Here is a 20,155-nt window from a genome sequence, read left to right as displayed (position 1 = left end):
GATCAATTGGGGCAACCTGAAAGGAGGAAATTAGGAAATTAATTATCTATATTTTAATCTGGTACCAAATATATGGTTACTAGTAAAAGAGGCCCGTTTCGAACAGAAAGGAAATGGGCGCTAGCAAGGTTTCAGGGCCCCCTCCCCCTCCTGTTCGCCCCTAACCCCCCTCCTTCTCCCCTCACCCCCACCCCCTCTTCTCCCTCCCTCCTCCCCCCGACCTCCCTTCTCCTCTGACCCCCTCCTCCCCCTCCCCCTCTCAGGACCCCCCACCCCTCCCTCTAATCTCAGGACCCCCCTCTCTCTCATCTCAGGACCCCCCTCTATCCGCACCCCCCCCCCTGATTTCCGCCGCCCAGCGCCTCCCTCCCTCTGTGTCTGTGGCCTGCGAGTGCAAGGAGGACATGTGCTATTTAAAAAGTTTTACCTCCTGTTTGGCCGCCAACACTGAAGTGCAGCAAGTACAGACGCCACTTCAGACAGGCTGTGGTTTCAGCTGTTCCTCTGGTCCCGCCCTCATTTCCTGTGGAAACTGAGAGCAATTGCGATGGCCTGTGGTTGGTCCCTTCTCCTTCTGATGTGGTGTTTCTTTCCCTGGCAACTATACAGAGTTCCCTTGAGGGCGGGGCAGTGATTGGGAGTGCGATTACGAACCTTACAAACACTACACGGCTTCACTGCCACACTGCCATGGAGTCAGCTTCAGAACATTGGAGGTGCAAATATATATATATATATATATATATATATATATATATATATATATATATATATATATATCTACTATAATAAAACTCACCCTCAACGTTCTGAAGTCACTCAGTCACTCCCTGAAGGGTTCATGGATTCATGGTGGTGAAGCCAGAACACTGACCATGTCTCTCTGCCCCGCCCTCGCATGATGGACCAATCAGAAAAAACACCCTCAACATTCTGAAACACAAAGGACCATCACAACACCTTTCCCAGGCAACACTAGGCAACGTAAGATGGACCAATCAGAGGAAACTACGTGACAATAAGGGAGGAGCATTCCCCAGCAGAATGGCTCATTATCTGTGCAGCACGGAGAGCACAGACCCACCGCTGGAACGAGAGAAGAATATTCCTGCTGTGGGTATGTGTAAAAATAGACCGGGGGGGGGGGGGGGGGAGAAATTTTTAAATGCCTAATGCCAGTACTGAAGAGTGCCAGAGGGCCTATAGCACAGACTATATTTGGGATCGCTTGACATGGAGTCAGAGGAGCTGGAAAACAACGTGCCCGTCACCATCTGGGACGTGGGCGAACAGGACAAGCTGCGGCCCAGCTGGAAGGATTACCCGCGACCCAGCCAGCAGCAAACAGCGACCAAGGACAGCACAGCACATCCCCCAACCCCCAAGCAAAAAACAAAACAAAAAAAGACACACATCAATAACCTGCACACACACCGCACCCTCACACACTCACACACACACACACACACAAAATAACTCTGTGACACATACACACACACACAAAAAAAGCCACATGCTAGCGCCCGTTTCATTGGTTTCGGAAACGGGCCTTTTTTACTAGTATATATATATATGATCTATCTTTCCCTTATTTGACTACCTTATTGAAGAACGAATAACTAACTAACTAACTAACTAACTAACTAAATAAATAAATAAATAAATAAATAAATACATGCATATTATATCACAAAAATAATCAAAGAGGTGCATTTGATCTCAACGCCATGCAGTACCAAGGAAGCATATATAAAAAGAGTAGGTATGGCAGAGTGGAAATTAGCACTGCAGAGGTCTTTGGCGGTATCACCATATTGAGTGGAATACCATCAGTCAGCAGAAACCATGTGAATAAAATAGGATAAAAGGTATGGAGAGACATATCAAAGCAACTGTGACAGATCTAGGACTCTGCACAATCTGAGACAGTCTGGTAACAAGGATCAGTTAGCAGAAGGTGAAATAAGGGGAAACAAATCGAATGCCACTTTAAGAGAGAAGCTATTGGAAATTGTAGAACTAGGTAGATGTGGTCAAGGAAACCAAGGCTAACGTGGCAGTGTGCTACAAAATGTGAAGAAACCCAAGGAGAATGCAGGAGGGTCACGGGGCCAGTAAGATGGGGCCTAGTTAGCTGCCAGATGTCCAATACGAACCAGACGGAGACTACAGTAAGCTAAAGTTACCACTCCAGCTGGGAAAGAAATACTGGAGAGCCTGATGCTAAGAGTTTAGCGGGAAGTTTGATGGCTGCTGAGCCAGCCTGTATTCTGATTTCCTGTTCTATCTAACTAGTTTTGACTTTAAGCCACAAGGATGGGACTATGTGTTGTGCTGTCAAGTTAAAAAAAAAACAAAAAAACCTGGCAAGATATAGAGGCATAGCTGCTTGCAAGTTGAATGGTCATGCAATTATTTTGGGCATTCTGGTGGAAGCTCGGAACAAGCCACAAGAGATGACTTGTCACAACAACACTCAGAGATCAGAAGCTGTTGAAAGTTACCATAGTAAGTTTTGATGGCAATGCTATTTATTTATTTATTTGTAACATTTATATCCCACATTTCCCCACCCATTAGCAGGCTCAATGTTGCTTACATAATACCATAAAGGCGATCGCCAAGTCCAATACAATTTAAAATAAGGGTTAGGTAAGGTTAGAGTAAACAGGTACAAAAAGGGACAAAGAAATAAAGGAATATATAGAGGGGCATAATTGAAAGAAAACGTCTATCTCCATGGGCGTTTATCTCCGAGAACGGGTCCATGAAGGGGCGGACCGAACCGTATTTTCGAAAAAAATAGACGTCCATGTTTTATTCAACAATGTGTGAGCTGGGCGTTTTTGTTTTTCAGTGATAATGGAAAATGAAAGCACCCAGCTCAAAAACGAATAAATCCAAGACATTTGTTCATGGGAGGGGCCAGGATTCGTAGTGCACTGGTCCCCCTCACATGCCAGGACACCAACCAGGCACCCTAGGGGGCACTTTTACAAAAACCAAAAAAAAAGGTAAAAGAGCTCCCAGGTGCATAGCACCTTTCCCTTGTGTATTGAGCCCCCCAAATCCCCCTCAAAACCCACTGCCCACAAGTCTACACCATTACTATAGCCCTAAGGGGTGAAGGGGGGCACCTACATGTGGGTACAGTGGGTTTGGGGGGGGGGTTGGACAACTAAGCATTAAGCAGCACAATTGTAACAGGTAGGGGGGGGATGGGCCTGGCTGCACCTGCCTGAAGTCCACTGCACCCCCTAACAACTGCTCCAGGGACCTGCATACTGCTGCCAGGGAGGTGGGTATGACATTTGAGGGTGAAAATAAAAAATTGTGAAACATCATTTTTTTGTGGTGGGAGGGGGTTAGTGACCACTGGGGGAGTCAGGGGAGGTCATCCCCGATTCCCTCTGGGGTTAATCTGGTCATTTAGGGCACTTTTTGGGGCCTTATTCGTGAAAAAACAGGGTCCAGGAAAAGTGTCCTAAATTCTAGCTAAAAACGCATACTTATTTTCCATTATCGGTGAAATGCGCCCATCTCTGTTCGGCCGATAACCACGCCCCAGTTCCGCCTTCGCCACGCCCCCATCAACTTTGTCCGCATCCGCGACGGAGTGCAGTTGAAAACGTCCAAAATCGGCTTTCGCTTATACTGATTTATTCGTTTTTGGGAGATAAACGTCTATCTTCCGATTTGGGTCGCAATATAGGCGTTTTTCTCTTTCGATTATAAGCAGGTATATGTCCAATTCTATAACAAGGTATCTGATAGGAGCTTATTCTATGAAGGAATGTAGGTGCCTCTTAATTTTCCTTTATAAAATACTAGCCCAATATATGAACTTAGCAGGTGAAAGCCTGACTCTTCCCCCAAGCCTTCACTACATAGAGCGACTGACTAAACATCACTCTGCCCCTGGACTATCTTGCTACACACTCTGTAACTTAGACCAGTTCCTTCTATTTTAGCTATATAAAGAACCAAATGACTCTGTACCACCCATGTTGTCCCCAGCTATATATTTTATTTATTTATTTATTTAACACATTTATACCCATTTTCCCACTTAGTTGCAGGCTCAATGTGGCATACATAATACCGTAGAGGCAGGCTCCGGTTCGGTAAAATAAAAATGCACAAAATAGTAGTAAACCTATAAGGAGTGGAGGAGTGGCCTAGTGGTGGACTTTGGTCCTGGGGAACTGGGTTCGATTCCCGCTTCAGGCACAGGCAGCTCCTTGTGACTCTGGGCAAGTCACTTAACCCTCCATTGCCCAATGTAAGCCGCATTGAGCCTGCCATGAGTGGGAAAGCGCGGGGTACAAATGTAACAAAAAAAAAAAAATAAAATAAAATAACATGAGTATAAGGCAACAAAGATACGATAAAAAGTCCAATACAGTCCGTAGTTTTGCTGTATCACAGGAAGTAGAAAGTTAAGTTGGGGTTTGAGGGGTAGACCTTCTTAAACAAGGTGGTTTTCAGTGACTTCCTATATAGTAAGCTGTATTATAGAAAAGTATTAGCATCATATCTATGTTATTTGAATATCTTATTAAGGATGTAAAAAGAATTGAAGCGGTGCAGAGAAAAGCTACGAGAATGGTATGGGAATTGCGTTACAAGACGTATGAGGAGAGACTTGCTGAACTAAACATGTATACTCTGGAGGAAAGGAGAAACAGGGGTGATACGATACAGACGTTCAAATATTTGAAAGGTATTAATCTGCAAACGAACCTTTTCCGGAGATGCGAAGGCAGTAGAACGAGAGGACATGAAATGAGATTGAAGGGGGGCAGACTCAAGAAAAATGTCAGGAAGTATTTTTTCACGGAGAGAGTAGTGGATGCTTGGAATGCCCTCCCGCGGGAGGTGGTGGAAACGAAAACGGTAACAGAATTCAAACATGCGTGGGATAAACATAAAGGAATCCTCCTGCTCAAAAGGAATGGATCCTAAGGAGCTTAGACGAGATTGGGTGGCAAAGCCGGTGGCGGGAGACGGAGATGGTGCTGGGCAGACTTATATGGTCTGTGCCAGAGCCGATGGTGGGAGGCGGGACTGGTGGTTTGGAGGCGGGGATAGTGCTGGGCAGACTTATACGGTCTGTGCCAGAACCGGTGGTGGGAGGCGGGGCTGGTGGTTGGGAGGCGGGGATAGTGCTGGGCAGACTTATACGGTCTGTGCCCGGAAAAGGACAGGTACAAATCAAGGTAAGGTATACACAAAAAGTAGCACATGTGAGTTTATCTTGTTGGGCAGACTCGATGGACCGTGCAGGTCTTTTTCTGCCGTCATCTACTATCTTACTATGTTATAATGCGTGCTTATTAGGTGTTTCATTAGCATTAAGCTGACATCCCATTCTGTTATTTGAATTTCAGTGCTGTTAAATGTGTATTTATTTATTTATTTATTTATTTATGGCATTCATACCCCACTCTTTCCCGCTCGATAGCAGGCTCAATGCGGCTTACAGGATGTGGTATATTTTTGATACTGTTTCATGGTAGCCTTATTATTAGGTTTCAATTTGCTGTTTTCAATTTCACTTCATTTATTGTATTTTTGTTTATATTTGGTCATTTCACTATTGTTATGTTGTTAAAAAAATTGTAGATTTTATTTTAAACTGTACCTGCTGTACACCACCTTGGGTGAATCTCTCCATAAAGACGGTTAATAAATCCGAATAAGTACAAAAATAAATAAGCTAAGGGTGGACAATGATTACAAATGTTAATCGTGATTAAGTGTGCGATTAAAAACTAGTTGCACAATTAAATCATGGCATGCATTTTGGGCATTTATCTTTCCTTTTTCTACTGAATCTCTCCTATTGAACACAATCATCTCTCTCTATCTCTCTCACCCTATTTGTTTCTTTCCCTCATGTCCCTCTCCTCAGCCTTCACCCAGCTTCTCTCATGCCTTCTCCCCAGCCTTCATCCAAATTCTGTCATGCCCCCTTCACCAGTCCTTCACCCAGTTTCTCTCATGCCCCCTCCCCAGACTTCACCCAGATTCTCTCATACCCCTGGTTTTTAACACAGACCCACCCCCCCTCCCCACATTTACCTCAACAGCAGAGCTCAGACTTGGGTTCCAGATTTTCTGTTCTTGCTTGGCGCTGCTTCAAAGTCCAGGTCTTCCTCTGCACGGCTGGGCTCTGCAGATACCTGAACCGTACCATGAAGGAAGTCTTACGAGACTACAGCAAGACTTCCCCAACTTTCTGCACAGCGCGGCTCAAGTATCTGCAGAGTCCGGCTGTGCAGGGGAAGACCAGGACTTTGAGGGAGCACCGAGAAAGAAGAGACAATCTAGAGCCCTAGGCCAAGCCTAGCCCTAGGCTGTTGATGTAAACACGAGGGGAGGGGAGGGGGCGGGTCTGCATCAAAAAAAAAATCAGCCGGCATTAAAAAGCACCATTTTTGTTAAAATATTAACGTGTTAATTGCCCACTCCTACAATAAACATAATAGGTATGACCACTTACACCAGCCATAGAGCTGGAGAAATGTTAGCATCTAATTGCTGCAGATACGTGTGTAATTTACAGTATTCTATAAGTTGTACATGTAAGTTTGAGCTCCGCCCATGTGTTCACACCATTGCAAAGCAGCAAAACACAGAGCAGACCAGTAAGCGTAGAAGTAGACTGTTTATTAAAACAAGTACCTGATGTGGCCATGTTTCACCCAAAAAGATTGTGTCAGGAGTAAAGCTACAGAAGAACTAGAACAAACTTTCCTCTAATAGCAAAATTAAGTACAGCACTCTCTCTTCAAAGCACAGGCAGTGGAGTAAAAGTGCTGCTGCTCTGAACAGAGAGTGCTGTATTTGCTGTTTTGGATAGAATGTTGCTATTAGGGGAAAGTTTGTTCTAGTTCCCCTACTACTACTACCTACTACTACTTATCACTTCTATAGCGCTAAAAGGCATACGCAGCGCTGTACACCAAACATGAAAAGACAGACCCTGCTCAAAGAACTTGCAATCTAAATATGGAATGTTGCTAGTGGAATAGCAACATTCCATGTAGAATCTCAAATAGTAGCAGCAGAATCTCCAATAGTAGCAACATTCCATGTAGATTCTCAAGTAATAGCAACATTCCAGAATCTCAAATAGTAACAACATTCCATGTTCCACTGCACTAACCACTAGGCTACACTAGCAACATTCCATCTAGAAGCCTGCCCTTGCAGATCAGCAATGCAGCTGTGCAGGCTTCTGTTTCTGTGAGTCTGACGTCCCGCACGCACGTGCAGGACATCAGACTCACAGAAACAGAAGCCTGCGCGGCCGCGTTGCTGATCTGCAAGGGCAGGTTTCTACATTACTACTACTACTACTTATCACTTCTATAGCACTACAAGGCATACGCAGCGCAGTACACCAAACATGAAAAGACAGTCCCTGCTCAAAGAGCTTGCAATCTAAATAAGACAAGTAAACAGACAGAACAACTAAGAAGCAATGGAATAAAGAGGTGGGGATAAAAGGACAGGAGTCAAAAGCAGTGGCAAAGAGGTGGGCTTTTAGTCTGGACTTGAAAACGGCCAAAGACGGGGCTAGACATATAGGCTCGGGAAGTCTATTCCAGGCGTGAGGTGTAGCTTTACTCCTGACTTTTTGGGTGAAACGTGGCCACCTCGGATACTTGCTTTAATAAAGAGTCTGCTTCTACACCTGCTGGTCTGCTCTGTGTTTTGCTGCTTTGATTGCTTGCAGAGCATCGCCTCCCAGGGTTTATTTGCCACCCCCTTGCACATACATGCTAAGTAAGTTAAGAATATTGCTTAGGCAAACTTTTGGCATTTACATACCTGTTTATTTATTTATTTATTACATTTGTATCCCACATTTTCCTGCATAGCAGTAGGCTCAATGTGGCTTACAGGTTCCGGAGAGGAGAGTACCAACTCCGGGAATATATACAGAGTGGAAAATAGAGTAACAGTGGGTGCAAGGAAGCTGATAAGGTTCCGGAAAAGAGAATACAACTCTGGGACGAATATATAGAGAGAAGTAATCCCAATGAGGCTGAGAAGTCTCCGGGGATGGGACTACAGCTTCTAGTGAGCAATACAGAGCAGGATAAGGGTAGAAGTACACTTAATTATAACTGGAGTGGTAAAATTCGTACAGTTTGAAGTAATAGAATTATGTGGAAGGATTATTATAGAATACGCCTCAAAACTTGTGTGCGTAAATTCTAATTAAAACCAATTAGTGCCGCCAATTGATTAAGTAACAATTATTGGCACTGATTGGCTTGTTAATCAATTAAGTTGTGCACGTAATTTGGCTGTGCAGCCAAATCAGCACACACAACTTAAGGTGCCATATACAGAATTTGGAGAAAGTACACTTACTAGCTTTATGGCAAAAGTAAGAAGGGGCCACTAGAAGGAGGGAAATACCCTGCAATCTACCCCGTGTGGCTGTGTGCTTTGGGCAGTTATAATACTCCACAAAACAAAACACACACAAGGTTCAGGACATGCCTGTTATACTGCTCACATTCTAGAACTTTCTAAACTAGGTCTGAGGTTAATAGGGGAAGTTACAGCCATTTCCCTCTACTTATAATCTTGCCACAGAAAGCCCACGAGGAATCCATGAAACCGTTAGATCATCAAAGAGCAAAAGTGGCACTCAAGGAGGACAAGGCCTAAGGGTTAGTGCAGCGGGCTTTGATCCTGGCAACCTGGGTTCAATTCCCACTACATCTATGTGCATAATGGGGTCCAAAAAAAAGGGGGAGGAGAAAAACAGACCTCATGAACAAGAAATATCAACACAGGAACAGTGAGGCAAAAAAGTGAGGATCCAAAGTAGTCAATGCAGGATGCTGCAAGCTTCTCCTGCAGGCATTACACTTAGCAGTCTGTTTGATGTCTTGCCAATTGTGGTTTTTGCAAACATATCCATACAAATACATAGGACTATACTGCAACAACATCCGCTACAGGAATGTGACCCCTGAAGCAGGCACACATGCTGAAACATGGCCGTCAGGTCCTTCATGTGTTGGATGTGCGGAATAAACTTGCATTGACTACTTTTGGATCCTTGCTTCTTTGCCTCACTGTTGCTGTGTTGTATGTGCATAATGAGTGCATAAATGTTAGCACACATGTCATAGACATGCCCAAGACTAGCCTAACTGGGTATATACTTGCTTAGGGATATATTCTATATATGGTGCCAGAAAAATCAGCACCAACAGGGAACCCCTCTGGCATGTTCTAATCATTGCATATTTCAATTGAACAATATTTTTCAGTTTTGCATATATATTTCCAGCTGCTTATAAATGTTCTTATCTTAAAAAAACAGTGACAACTCGCCTGGATCCTGACATGAACCATGTTTTGCCTTACTGCTGCCTCAGGAAACTCAAAAATGCCAATGGAGAATGACATTTTTGAGAGTCTGCATGATTTGAATTATGAGATTATTGAGAGTTTGCTTCTTTTTTTTTTTGATGTTTGGGTCTCTTGAAACGTCAGGACCTGGGCATGTTGTCGCTGTTTTTTCAGATAAGTACATTTACAAGCACATTTTTGAAAACACATATATATAAAAGTGAAATATATTGTTCAATTGATATGTGCATTGATTAGAGCTTGAAGGAGAAGTTCCCTGTTGGGATTACAGAAATCCACTGTGATTCATGATGGTCACTCGTTGTATACGAGTACATATTCTTATGAGCATTTTGTAATAGTTTATTGACTTTATTATAGTGTGGTGTTAGATGAGCAGACACTGTAGGTTACTTATGAAGTGGGATTATGTGACATTTCCCCCAGTGTGCATTTATAGTATTATACCCCTTTGTTTCGTATTGTTGGTCCAATTTTGAAGTCAGTTATCAAGGGACTCATACTAGTCTGTATGGTTGTGAAAGGATTTGAGGAGATTGCACATTTTATCAGAAAACAGTATTAAAAATAATTTGTGTACCCACTCTTGGGGTCACTTTCAGCCCCCACTGCATTGGGGACCAATGATACACTTATTACGGGGGCCATTCATCAATTCTAACAAGTATTAAATGGCCCCTGTATTTGTTTATAGTGAACTATTTTTATTTAGAATCATTTTCTCCCGCTGGAGATAAAGGTAAGCAAAGTGAAGGAAATACTTGAAGAGGCTTAATTTATGTTTAGTTATGTCAGAGACACCCTTAATCTGTGCCTATATTGTACCAATGCCCTATTACAAAGAGAACATTTTTCTCGTCTAGAACTGGCAAAGATGAGGCACCACAGTCTATCACTAATTCAAAGGGCTAATGATTTATTGTGACCCCCCCCCAAAAAAAAAAAAAAAAAAACGTTTGATGCCCTTAGAGTACTTATAACTGCTTGCCATACCCTCCATTTAATTAACTTTATAGTGCTTTAGGGACCAAAGAGAACAACCTCACCCTTTCACAGCCCAACCTGAAAAAAAAAAAAGATCTTTAAAGGGTGAATGACGTCATGGAAACAAGTACGTCAGAACCAATTAATAGGCGAGCAGAAGTTTGTGGGCGGGGATACCAGTTCGAGACGCGCGCTGCCGAGGAGAGCCAGAGCGCGCAAAGCGAGGGGAGAAAAAAAAAAGGGGGTTGTGAAGACAAAGTAAGAGGGGGAGGGAGAGGTGGGTGGAGAAAGGGGCTGTCCACTCAGCGGGGTCGTCACGCCCAATTGGGCGATTGTTGGCCGCAGGCTGGGACCGCGCGATCTCCCACGCCCACCGCCACCACCTTGGGCACCGCCCTCCTCCCGTCACGTGACGCTCGCGGCGTGTTGGGCAAGCTGGGGTTGCGGTGCGAAAGGGGGGGAAAAAGAGAAAGACAGAGAGAAGGGGAAGGGAGGGGAAAGCGCGAGCCCAGGGTGAGTAAGTGGTGGAAAGCAGGGGTCCTTCCCCCCCCTTGTTCTTTTGAAACCGTGTGCTTTTTTTTTTTCTTTCTTTCTTTACCCCACCTCGTGCCCACCCCTCCCGGGTTTTCTTTTTGTTGTTTGCGCCCCCCCCCCTTCCCGTGCTCAGTGGAAGCGGCCCTTTTTCGTCCTACCCCCAGGGTTTCTCCACTGCCATTCAGGCAGGGGGGGGGAGCCAGAGCAGCATCCTCTTGTCGCGGGGACTGTAGTTCCGGGCTTCTTGGAGCAGTTGTTGCAGCAGCAGCAGCTGCCTGAGCAGCCAGAAGGAAGGGGAGGGCAGGAGCTGGACTCGCTCCCCCCCCCCCCCCCCCCGGCTTCTCCCTTCTTCATTTCAGTCAGCTTCAACCAGCCCGGCGAGTGCTGCCACCATTTCTCCCGCTGCTGCTCACCTCTTCCTCCCCCCCCCCTTTTTTTTTTTGTCACTCCGGAAAATTTCACAGGGAGCCGGCAGAGAGTCCGGGGAGCAGCAGTTTGCGCGTGGCCTGAGAAGAAGGAGGAGGAGAGGAGGGGGAACCCCCCGGCTCAAAGTTGAGTCTACATGGTCAGAAGGCGAAGGAAGGAGCCTGGTAACGCGTTGCTGCTGACATACTGACAGGCTAGTTGGAGGAGGTGAGCGGTGGGACGGGATCGGGGGGGATCTGTCTGGGCTTTTAGTTGAGAGTCGCTGCTGCTGCCTTTCGTGTCTTCTTTTATGGATTGCAATATTTTTTCCCCTTCTGTTTTGAGGAAAGCGACCTGCTTCTGTTACATTGTTCTTCTTGTGTTGGCTTTCCCAGTCCAGCTGGCTACTGTAGCAGTTCTTGCTGGGCAATTGACAGGTGTGTGTAATGGTGTGATCTGCTTCTCACCCTCTCTTCCCCCCCCCCTCCCTTTCTGGATTTTTTTAAAGTAATTTGCACAGCCCCTTTGGCAAATGGTTCTAGGCCGTGGACAAGCAGCTTTGGGAAAGGATCGTGACCTGATAACAAAACGGGGTTGTAGTTAAACAAACAAAAATTGTTGATAAATATCACTGACAGCAAGCGTTCAGGCTGATCTGCAGTTTGCATGGTTAAAAATGTTTTTGTTTACTCTGTAGGCGAGCTTAAATCGAATTTTTGTTGATCTTGTTTTGGGGCGGGGGGAAAAGGGGGGGGGGGTCGGTATTGGTTTATGTTATTCTGCAAGCAAATTCATATAAATGTACGTGTAATTTGACCTTGAGTGCAGTTTGCACGGATATGTTTTGCCTTTACTCTCCCCCCTCCCCTAAAACGGTTGAGTTGGATCATGTTAATATTTGGTAATTCCCGGATTACGGGGGGGGGGGGGGTTCCCTAAAATAGAAATTATTGCTATTAGTTTTTTTCCTCTTATCTCGTTTTATGGGAAGCCTCTGTACGTTTTGCCTTGAAAGGAGCTACGATACGATGGTCAAATTAAAAAAAAAAAAACGTGAAATCCATGCACATGGCTGCTAGTGTTACCCCAACCCTTAGAGCTAGTTATTTGGTTTTATTTTATGTTGGATTAAGGAGTTTTGGCTTAGGAAATCAGTCCACGGGAGTCTATCTCTTGGCTGCTGCTGCTTCTGCAATACGAATCTCGTGGTTTTTGCTGTAATTTAAGTCCGTGACAGGCAGGGGATTCTCTCACTTCTCAGTAAATTAAACCTCGGTGGGGGGTGGTGTGCTGTGTTTCCTCTTTTTTTCTTTTTTTTTCTTTTTTTTAATGCGGCGCTGATTTCCCGCAGAGCAATTCCATCGATTTGACGCCGCAGTCTCTCTTGCTTGCGAGGGACACGAAGACTTACACGTATTCATATACACGCTGCCGGCTTTAGTCGTTTACGCAGATATGTGCTAATCCTTTGCGCCGTACTTGCATTCGGAAGGGTGATTAACTCATACTTTTAAGCAGGATTGATTTTTTTTTTTTTTTTTTTTTTTTGTAATGCTTTTTGCATTTTAACATTTCCGACTCTGAGACATGAGAACTATGTCGGTCAAAATTAATCATCTTTGGATGTCAACTATGCCAGTCCGTGAAGGCCTTTGCGCGTGAACGATAATTTCCGGTCTGATGGTTGATGGCAATTCAAGAAGCAGTTGGCCTCCAAGACATTGGTAGATAATTTTTTTTTTCAGGGTAAATTAAATTAATTACTCTACCATGTTCAGTCATCAAATCGCATTTTCATGGTGGTGCAGAAGTTTGTGCAGGGCAAAAAGGGTGTCATTTCTTGCCCATTGTAGCTCAGATGATTTACACAACTTTGTACACAGGTCACAACTTGAAGAGAGGGCCTGGCCTACTGTTCAAAAGTCTGGCATTATAATGAACGGGATTAACTGCAACTAACATTTACACTTTAATTGCATGTTGATTTTCAGATTTGGAGCACAGGTGTGTATATACAATAATGAGCAGTCGGTGTTCATTATAATACACTTGAGCGTTTGCAATGCAAGTTCATTTTAGAATGTAGCATAATGTTTTTTTAACTTTCAACGGATGATGAATACAATTATACATTTGGTCCCATATTGTGCAGCAGTATTAAGAGCCGAGATAAATTATATTCTGCCCTAGTACACGTGCAAATGATATATTAAATAAGGGGATTGATTTTCAGATGGAAGAGTACAGCTCTGCTCACTCTCGTCTCATTTAAAGGCTATACCAAAATGAATTGCAGCTTCCCCTCTGAGAGAAGTAAAACAGCTGGCCAGCCTTATTGTCCAGAGAGGAGCAGGTGTCGTGTACATATTGGGGGAGGGGAGAAAGAGCCTTGCTGCCAAAGTAGCAACAGAGGCCATACGGTCTTTGCCTACATTTTTCTATCCATTTTGCCCATCTACTCTCCCTATCACTACCTTAGAGATCCTAGCGCTCTTGAATTCGGATACTGTTTTCATCTCCACCACTTCCACCAAGGGGCCGTTCCACGAATTCATCGCCTGTTTTGTGAAGAAGTGTTTCCTCGGATTACTTCTGAGGCTATCCCCTTTCATCCTGTGCCCCCTTCATTCCTGTGCACTTAATCCACATAGATATTTAATTATCTCGCCTCCTCTCCCACTTTCTTCTTTACATCTGTCCCAATATGCTTTTTGACGAAGATCACTGAACATTTTAGTAGTCACCCTTCTGGACTGTTTCCTGTTTATTTCTTTTTGAAGGTGTGTGGTCTCCAGAATTGTACAACATATTCTGAACGAGGTCTCACCAGAGTCTTATACAGGGGCATTATCGCCTCCTTTTTCCTACATTACTTAAGGACGTAATGAGTCTTTCTCCTCCACTCGCTTTCCATACTCCTTTTGTTGTCCTTGCTAAGCTTTTTTTCTGTTTTATTTTGTAACACTTCCATGCATAGGATGGATATTTGCAAATGACCTTAAGACTATGTGTAGTAGTATCTCTGCAAAAATAAATGCGATTTTAATATATGCAATTCCTTCAAGCCCCCCCCCCCCCCAATCAGTTTTAAGACATCCAGAGTTCTTAATGGTCTGACCATCTTTTAGGCTGTGATACCTTGGAATGTGCTTTTTGTGTCGATTCACTTTTAAAATGAAAGGGAAATTTTGTGTATTGTTTTTTTTTCTGAAAAATTAGACCAACCTTTCCTTCAAATTCCATTCCTCTCTCCATCTTAACCTTCGAAAGCTAATCAAGAAATGTATTAAGTTATGTCCAATAAAAAAGGTATCGTCTTATTTTCTTTTCCATGTTTTATTTTGTTTGATTTCTATTGATTACCTTAAGAGTGGACTAACACGGCTACCACACTTCTCTACATTCCTCTCTCCCAAAGCCTTGTTTATGTAAGCTGTAAATAGAGCAGGCGTGATCCCCCTGGTTGCTCCTTCTCTGCTGATACAGCAGTTGCAAATGTGGCTAGCAGCGTCTCGGGCCAGCTACAGTAGTATAATTTATTTTTGCCATTTTGCACAGCAGAAATTAAGTGGTGCCAGCCTCAGTCTGCTGGCACAATCTACAATTGCTGCACTGGCGGGGGGGGTAACGGGTTTACGTCTGCCCTCAAGGAACCGTAAATAGAGTCTAGGAGGATGGTGTAAGAGGAGCCTCTTTCGCTTGGGGGGGAGGGGCAAAGGATCAGGGACCTTGACAAATCCTATAATATATGCTTTTTATTGCCTTTATTTTATTTCAAAGAAACAAAAAAATCCTGTTTCTCTAGGGAAGCTTTTTAGAGGACTCTTGTATGGTCCTTGCATGTGGTGAAATACCTTACATCTGCTTGAGCTCTATATCATTATCCTAATTAAGAAGTCAGATCATATATTCTATGGTGTTACAATACAAATATAATTTTGGAAACAAATATTCTGAGCTAATAGACCCTATAGCACAAAATACTCTTTACCCTGTCTGTCCCCTGTTTGCTTCCAATAAATATCCCATAATCAAATTACTTTTCTAATCTTGTAATGTAAAATTTGTCAATAAAATATATAAGCCATCTATATATATATTTTTTTTTTAACAGAATAACGGTAAGTTTATTTATTAGGATTTATTTACGGCCTTTTTGAAGAAATCATAGGCAATAGGCAAATTCAGCTACAAAAAATATTCAAATAACGTACTATGCTACTTGAAATCATAACCTCCTCATGTGCAAGCTATGTCACGTATTTTATATCTCAAGTCTTTTTTTTTTAATGTTTAAATCTTTTTTTATTAATGAGGTAACAAGCACAGGACATAGCAACTAGTCAAGTAATACATTTATCATCATTAAACGGCCTAGCCCTTCCTAATCCCCAAACTCCCCCCCCCATCCCTCCCTTCCCCCCCCCCCCACAACAAATGTATCAAACCACATCAAGGGTTTATATTTACATATTTAGTACCCTGTTTCCCCGAAAGTAAGACATCCCCCGAAAATAAGACCTAGTAGAGGTTTTCCTGAATTGGTAGATATAAGGCCTCCCCCGAAAGTAAGACCTAGCAAATTTTTGTTTGAAAGCAGGGCTGCCGAGAGCCGGACAAGGCCGCCCCCGGGCCACCCCCCCCCCCCCCCAAGGTCGCCGGGCCCCCCCTCCACCCACCCTCCGTCGCTCCTGGAACTAACCTTAAACGCCTCCTTTCACCTTCGCAGCAGCAGGGCAGACCTCTCCTTCCTTTCCGTGCCCCGCCCTCGAGGATGTTACGTCAGGCGAGGGCGGGACACGGAAAGGAAGGAGTGGCCTGCCCCGCTGCTGCTTGCTGCGAAGGTGAAAGGAGGCGTTAAAGGTTAGTTCCGGGAGCGACGGAGGGCGGGCAGGCCAACCCCGATCCAACCCCGATGTTTCCCCGAAAAATAAGACCTAGTAGAGGTTTTCCTGAATTGGTAGATATAAGGCCTCCCCCGAAAGTAAGACCTAGCAAATTTTGTTTGAAATCAGGGCTGCCGAGAGCCGGACAAGGCCGCCCCCCCCCCCCTCCACCCACCCTCCGTCGCTCCTGGAACTAACCTTAAACGCCTCCTTTCACCTTCGCAGCAAGCAGCAGCAGGGCAGACCTCTCCTTCCTTTCCGTGCCCCGCCCTCGAGGATGTTACGTCAGGCGAGGGCGGGACACGGAAAGGAAGGAGTGGCCTGCCCCGCTGCTGCTTGCTGCGAAGGTGAAAGGAGGCGTTAAAGGTTAGTTCCGGGAGCGACGGAGGGCGGGCAGGCCAACCCCGATCCAACCCCGATGTTTCCCCGAAAAATAAGACAGCCCCTGAAAATAAGATCTAGCGCATTTTGGGGGGCAAAATTAATATAAGAGTGTCTTATTTTCGGGGAAACACGGTATATAACTTCTGGATTCAGAGGGCATTGTGTTCAAAAGCGGGCTCCATCTATCTAGAAATAGTTCAAATTCTGTACGCGGTTGCTCTCTAGTTTGTAGTCTCTCCATCCTCATTAGAGTTATCATCTGATTCCTCCATTTTTGGGTCGAGGGTCCTGTTATGTCAAGCCAGTCAATTAAGATTGTTTTCTTTGCCATCATTATGGCTCGTTTCACAAATGCCCTGGTACCCCTTCGGCCCTGGCCTACAGGTCTCAGGTTTGCCGAACAGCAATAAAGGTGAGCATTTCCATTTTGTCTTCCATAGTCTCTCTATTTGACTGAGCAAGTTTAACCAAAATTGTGCGACTTTCGGACAGCTCCACAACATATGTCCTAATGTTGCTCCGCTTCCTTTGCACTTGGGGCATGCCCCATCTGGAGACAGCCCCATGTGAAATGCCCTTCGAGGGGAGACATGGAGTCGCTATATTTCTTTTTATTGTCATAATCTTCCTTTGTATTTCTTGATTCCTGTTCGGTTTTTCCTGCCGTTTTTTTTTCCTGTGGTTTTCTGTATTGCACATTTCTTATTCCTCTTTGGTGTTCTTCCCTATTCTCTTCATCTCATTTGATGGGCCCTCTTTTTTTTTTTTTTGCTCCTGATTTCAAATTAAGAAAACTTTATCATGACAATTTCTATGTGTTGCAATAACACATGTAAAGTGTTTAAATATATAACAGTATACAAACTGCAGACGGCAAAATACCAAAGGTGTTAGGATTCTGGAGGTGCTCACTATACTCTAGTCATGTTACGTTTCTAGCCTGGTGGTAGGATACAATGTATTTTGCTGCAATAACTACTTTTTCTCCTAGTGTTATGCAGAGTGCTACTTTTATGGGAAGTGTAGTAGAGTGGAGCAGGTAGATGTGAATTGCTTGTTTACTCTTTTTCCAAAAATACTAGGACTAGGGGGCATGCAAAGAAGCTACTAAGTAGTAAATTTAAAACCAATTTGAGAAAATGTTTCTTCACTCAACGAGTGATTAAACTCTGGAATTTGTTGCCAGAGAATGTGGTAAAAGCAGTTAGGGTTTGAAAAAGTTTTGGATAATTTCCTGACCCAAGTCCATAAGCCGTTATTAAGATGGGCTTGGGAAGATCCACTGCATGTTCTAGCATAAGCAGCATAAAATCTGTTTTGCTGTTTTGGGATCTTGCCAGGTAATTGTGACCTGGATTGGCCACTGTTGGAAGCAGGATACTGGGCTAGATGGACCTTCGGTCCGTCCCAGTATGCAATGCTTATGTGCGTGTCTCTATTTTGCACAGTATAGGAGGAAATGATTTGTCTGTAGTGTTTGACCTGTTGGGAGGCTTCCAGTTCAGTTTTTGTCTGCATATGTATTTGCCCAATTTGTGGTTATTTTGCAGTATTTGGTAAGAGTCGGGCATGTGTGACAGTTGAATTTAGCATGCTGGGATCTGTAGCAGTCCAGTTTGTCATCCAGCTGGCACTTCTGGTAAGAGGCATGCTGAAGTTCCAAGGTTTATAGAAATATGTTACTTTTTCTTGGGTGGGGCTGGTTTTTGTCTTTGATGTCAGTTATGGTAGTAGGGCTGCTATCTAGGTACTATGTGGGGTTTTGTTACTTCAGAAGTTCTAGTTAATGGAAGCAGTCTGTCTTGATGTTACAAATGTGTCATTGGAATTTGGCTATTCTTTTTGAATGGTGAACGGTGTAAAGGGAAGGGACGCAGTTATGCTCCATATCCATTGTGGGGTGTTTTTTTTTGGGGGGGGGGGCGGGGAGGAGGAGGGTGTGGACTTCATGAACATCAAGTAACAGAATTAAAGGCGCAGGTATTCTTTTGGGGTTCTATGTCAATCTATATAGCTTAAGATTAATAAGCCCCAAACGTCACTCCAGTATTTACCATATTTAATCATATTCTAAATGATTTTTACATTCAACAAGAAATAAAAACAGTAAAACATAATAATACACAGTCCCTCTCCCCTATTCCGAGTACATTCTATCATTTTTATAATTAACCTGGGAAAGCCTGCTTAAGAGCAAAGATTTCATTAGTGAGTTTTTATATGATATGAAATGATCTCATTTGATAGTATCCCTAGTCTTGCCTCAGTTATACCAGGGGTCATCAATAATCCTGTAGCTGCTGACTTAGAAACGTATGAACGCAGGCATATCAATCCGAGAAACTAAATACTCCAGGGCCAAACCAAAATTAAACTGAATCTGATATGAGGCTGTGACCAGTGGATGGATTTCACTATTGATGGGAACATAGCCATACATAGTGGCAAAGATTATAGGGGGTTATATTATCTATTGATCTTTTTTTATTACTAATTTTACTGGAGGCTTGAAATTGACCAAGATTTTTTTTTTTGTTTATTGTATAGATGACCTCTGCAGTTTTGTCCATGGCAGCAATGTGTATTAAAATTCCCAGGTGTGTGCTATATGGTTATTGAGGTTCGATTTAAATTTGTATTGGATAGTTTTGGCTTTTTCTGACAAAATCATTTTCCAGATTCACATTGTAAGTCTCTAGCTGGTTAAGGTTTTTATTTCAGAGTTTGTGGTAGAGGGTAAAATGACCAGATGTTTAGAGTATAGCAGGCATTTACACATGGGAATGACTGAAAAATAGGGGGGGGGGGGGGTGGGGAGATACTGGGATACTGTCTTCAGATGTGTTAGTGTGGTGCAAACCACCACACAGATGAGGAATGCACGTCGCTGATAAATAAGCCAGTGTATGTTAAAGAGACTGGGCTCACATTTTCTGCTAATTCTTTTCTTATTTGGAGTGGAGGAGTGGCCTAGTGGTTAGGGCACCGGTCTTGCAATCCAGAGGTGGCCGGTTCAAATCCCGCTGCTGCTCCTTGTGATCTTGGGCAAGTCACTTAACCCTCCATTGCTTCAGGTACAAACTTAGATTGTGAACCCTCCATTGCTTCAGGTACAAACTTAGATTGTGAGCCCTCCATTGCTTCAGGTACAAACTTAGATTGTGAGCCCTCCTGGGACAGAGAAATATCCAGTGTACCTGAATGTAACTCACCTTGAGCTACTACTGAAAAAGGTGTGAGCAAAATCCAAATAAATTATTTGAGCAACTATCTGAGATTTTACATGGAATGTTGCTACTATTTCTATATGGAATGTTGATATTATCTGAGATTCTATATGGAATGTGCTACTACTTGAGATTCTGCATGGAATGTTGCTATAGTGGAGGAGTGGCCTAGTGGTTAGAGCACCGGTCTTGCAATCCAGAGGTGGCTGGTTCAAATCCCACTGCTGCTCCTTGTGATCTTGGGCAAGTCACTTAACCCTCCATTGCCTCAGGTACAAAACTTAGATCGTGAGCCCTCCTGGGACAGAGAAATATCCAGAGTACCTGAAT

The 20,155-nt window shown here is 43.8% G+C and overlaps 1 protein-coding gene across 2 annotated transcripts in view; it reads left to right on the top strand.

Moving 5' to 3' along the window:
- The first annotated feature begins 10,822 nt into the window (after window positions 1-10,822).
- ATP2B1 (ATPase plasma membrane Ca2+ transporting 1) overlaps window positions 10,823-20,155 on the top strand; it is a 226,354-nt gene continuing 217,021 nt past the window's right edge. Inside the window, exon 1 of one of the 2 annotated variants that reach the window (XM_030215571.1) lies at window positions 10,823-11,556. The gene's annotated coding sequence lies outside the window, so the exon portion shown is untranslated. The remainder of the gene's footprint in view (window positions 11,557-20,155) is intronic. The other variant, XM_030215572.1, reaches the window with a different exon arrangement.

This window comes from Microcaecilia unicolor, chromosome 9 (genome assembly GCF_901765095.1).
Source record: "Microcaecilia unicolor chromosome 9, aMicUni1.1, whole genome shotgun sequence".
In the NCBI taxonomy this organism is placed as follows: domain Eukaryota; kingdom Metazoa; phylum Chordata; class Amphibia; order Gymnophiona; family Siphonopidae; genus Microcaecilia; species Microcaecilia unicolor.
Note: the sequence above shows the minus strand (reverse complement) of the source record. Positions and strands in the feature narration are given on the sequence as shown.